This window comes from Pollachius pollachius (assembly GCF_949987615.1).
Source record: "Pollachius pollachius genome assembly, chromosome: 16".
In the NCBI taxonomy this organism is placed as follows: Eukaryota; Metazoa; Chordata; class Actinopteri; order Gadiformes; family Gadidae; genus Pollachius; species Pollachius pollachius.
In genome coordinates, this window is record NC_136949.1 from 19,155,839 (window position 1) to 19,159,980 (window position 4,142).

Below are 4,142 nucleotides of genomic sequence, written 5' to 3' on the forward strand. Positions count from 1 at the left end.
GTTTTGCTATTTTGTTTTGATTGCTTTAGTTCAGTTTGCTTTTGTGTTATTTTCCCTTTATCTGTTTCATTGTTTGAACATTGGGTTGCTGGGTTTTAGAACCCCTGTTTTGCTGTTTTGGTTTGGTTTGGTTTTGCTCCAGTTCTCTTTTATTTAGTTGTTGTAATAAAAGAAAGTTAGCATATATATTGTCTCTGCCTCTTTAGTTCTCGAACCTGTGTCCTTATTATTTCTGTAATATCATAGTTTAATTTTCTTTGTTCTATTTTTCCTGGGGTGTAATTCCCCAGGTGGCGTTGTCGGTCCCTCTTTAGTTTTTTCCCCCTTTCATATTGTCTTTTACACTGAGCCCTGCCACACATATACTGATCTTTTATATTTTTTTCTTGGTAGACGACTGATTTCCAGTCACTGCCTGCTAGTTAGTCAGCTCGATTTTGCCAGCTGTGAAGGTATCACTGCACCAGAAGTTGAGTAGTGAATCTCTGACAACTTTTATTTAGTTAGTTATTGATGTAGGATTACTAGGATCAATAAGGTTGACTAACGACGGGTTTAATCTGCTGAACCTGACGGTGTTGGAGTACTGTGTCTGATGTTATAGCTAGTAAAAAATATGGTTGCTTTTGTTTAATTATACCCTTGAAAAGGCTGTTGGATTACATATATTAATACAAATTACTCCACACAAAAAATATAAGCCATAATGACAAGCTTTCAAATGTTATTACACAGACGGTAGTATCATTCTTTTTTTTGGCTTGTACTGGCGACGGCTGTTGTCCTTCCTTTCGACCTGATGCACTTTGCTATCCTTAACCTCAGCCTGATGTATGTGGAGTATCTTTGTTTATTGATAACTTATATTTCTCCCTGTTCCTTCACTTTGTTGTTTTACAAGTTAGTTATACACGCACACCTGTTTACACTTGTTCTTGTTCCACACATGACTAACTTTGTTTTATTGATACACTCAGGCTTTACTTTGCTGTTCTTGTTCACACTTACTGTATGTTTGCTTCGTTATTCTTATGCATACTGGTTCCCACTTGTGTTTGGTTCTACAAACCACAGCCTGATATATGAGGAGAGGATTGATTTTCTTTCAACACTCAGCATCTCAAACACTGGGTCCAGCTTTACATGCCTCCTTTGCAGCGTGCAGATGTTAGGCAGTGGAATCTGCATTTGCTGGAGGGTTTTATAACCAGTGGTCCGTTTTATTTGTATTGCTCCTTTCCTCACCGTATTCCTATCTTAACACTTATATATACACGATATCATCCCTGTTCCTTCACTTGTTCTCAAGTTGGATACACACACAGTCTTGTCACCTATTTAATAAAAAAAAATACTATCATTCATCCAAGCGTAATGATTTGTTATTTAATGTATTTGATACTTTGTGTATGGCTTAGTCTTAAAGGGGACATATCATACCACCAGGTGTGAGTGTGATTAGCCATTACAAGCCGTTTTCAAAATGTGCAGCATTGTGACATCACAGGTGGGCGTGTCCATCAAGATGTGTGACAGATGGACACGCCAACCTGTGATGTCACAATGCTGCACATTTTCAAACCTGCTTGTAATGGCTAATCACACTCACCTTGTGGTATGATATGTCCCCTTTAAAAGTATCATGGTTGTGTGGTCAGCTCCTGCCTCAGCAGAAGAAGTTGCCTGGAAACAATGATAAATAGACTGCTACTCTGCTTCCTCAATCGCTCTCTGACCACGGGTAAGTGAATCAGAATTAGGCTACAAGCAAAATCAAGGAAATCCAATAGTCCAGTTGTGCAAAAATGAACATCTTGAATCGTCTTTGATTTCAGAAAAGACAAATGTATAAGTTAGGTTAAGCCACTAAAGTCAGTAGTCTAGTGCTACCCATGCTAACACGAACGTGAAGCTTTCCCTCAAACTCATAACGTATCTAAGTAGCTTTCAGTTGTCACCCTACCACTTAAAATGTAAAACTGACATTTACAAATATGCAACAATAGTCGAAAATACTTGGGTATGTGTTTTTTTTAAATTTATATTTACCATTTAATATTGCAATCGCTGCTGTCAGTCCCATAGAAGAAAATGACAGTGCGGTGTGTTTTGGAACTATACAGGCTTACATGAACCACTTGACCACCCTGCCGGCCAGATCAGAGTGTCGCAACTCTTCTCTCTCTATGGGCGTATTCACACCTGCCTTGTTTGGTTTGAACCAAACCAAAAAAATCGCTGGTGCAGACGTTTTGGGCTTGTGTGAATACAAATCACCGAACTCTGGTGCGGACCAAACAGCTGGTTTGAGACCCAGCCGGAGAGGTGGTCTCGGTTCGCTTCCAAACAAACCCTGGTGCGGTTTGCTTGAGATGTGAATGCGACCGCGCTCGGCCCGACCCAGTTCTAAAAATAAGATGCCTTTTTGAACGCAACAGACTGCCATTGGTGCTTGTTTATTCATTTATGTTGTTTGATTTGTGCGGTTAATTCAAAGATCAATGTCTCGTTGTCAGACCGGCATCACGTTATCAGACCCGTTAAAAATGAGTCGTGGCTCAACATGGAGCGAAGAGGAGACAAAATGTATTTTGGATATTTGGGCAGACGCCAACATATAAAATATGTTGGAGAACACTTAAAAATGCGGATGCATTTAATACATTCAGTACAAGGATGGGTGAGAAGGTGTTCGAGCGGTCCGCGGATAGCATCATCATAAAATCGACGTTGTGCCAAACGCCTCTGATGCTCCAAAAGTACTGCAAATTTTTGTAACTGTATGAAACCAATCAGTATAAGCACAAAGAGGGCAGCACGCTGAATCTCCATAATCTCCATTGTTTGTTAACTTTTTTATGCGTTACCCCGTGTTACCCCACCCCCGATCGTCTTGTCCAATGATTGAACAATCTATGCACACACGTGCGTTGCTGACAGATTCTCGGACTGTTACGTAAAACTGCAATGTGAAAAGGAATCGCACCAAACCAAAAAATGAACATTGCGTTTTGGTCCGGACCAAAAAGATCGAGCTAAGGACTTTCCTGGTGTGAATATGCCCTATGGCTCTGATTCCAACCAAGCAGGGAAACGTTTTGATATGTTAAGGGGAGTGTCTTATGTCCGAACTTATTCGAGAGCAAATGCCCAGATAAGCAGAAGGAAGTTGTTTTCCTGAAACTACCGCAAGTTTTGAAAGCCAAATGACTCGTCACATCGGAAGTTATCACAGGTATTTCTGACGTTTTTCAGCCCAGAATGCATTCTGACGCATGGCAAACGAAGCCGCATGCCTCATGTGAAACTCGCCTAATGTTTTCCCCAAATTCCCAGCGATCTGAACGCGCCATAAGAGCTGATTTCAGAATAAAAGCACCGTCCCAGCTAACGCGATAGTGAACGCTATTTTACACTCATGCATATATCATTCAGTCGTACCAAAATAAACACATACACTACTGTTCAAAAGTTTTGGGTCACCCAGACAATTTCATGATTTCCATAAAAATTCACTTATATTCAACAGTTTTCAGCTTTGCTAACATAATTGCACAAGGATTTTCTAATCATCAATTAGCCAATTAGCTAAACAATGTACTATTAGAACACAGGAGTGATGGTTGCTGGAAATGGGCCTCTGTACACCAATGCATATATTCCATTAAAAATCTAATTAACAATATCTAGTGTATTTCTGATCAATTTAACGTTATATCCATTTAAAAGAACTGTGCTTTTTTTTTATTTAAAAAAAGGACTAAAGCTTTGAAAGGTAGTGTACATTATTAGATAAAACAAACTAAATATATCAATATTAAATGGCTACAGCGAATTATCTGAACAAAAATAATAACTACAGGTCTATCTCTTCAGACCTGTGGAGAGGCGTAGCGAATAAATGATAAGCCAAGTTGGAAACAGGAAGCTTTTCAATTACAGAACTCTTGAGTTTGTGTAATTTTGAAGTGAGATTGGTCTATGCTTGTAAACGCATTCTTTATTAGTTTGTTTGACTAATTGTTAGCAGAAATGAAAATGACACAACACTGAATTGAATAGAATGAAGCCTTAATTTTGAAGAATTTAAATATGACGAAAGTGATTCACGATGACGTCACGTAGCCGAGTGTAAACGGATT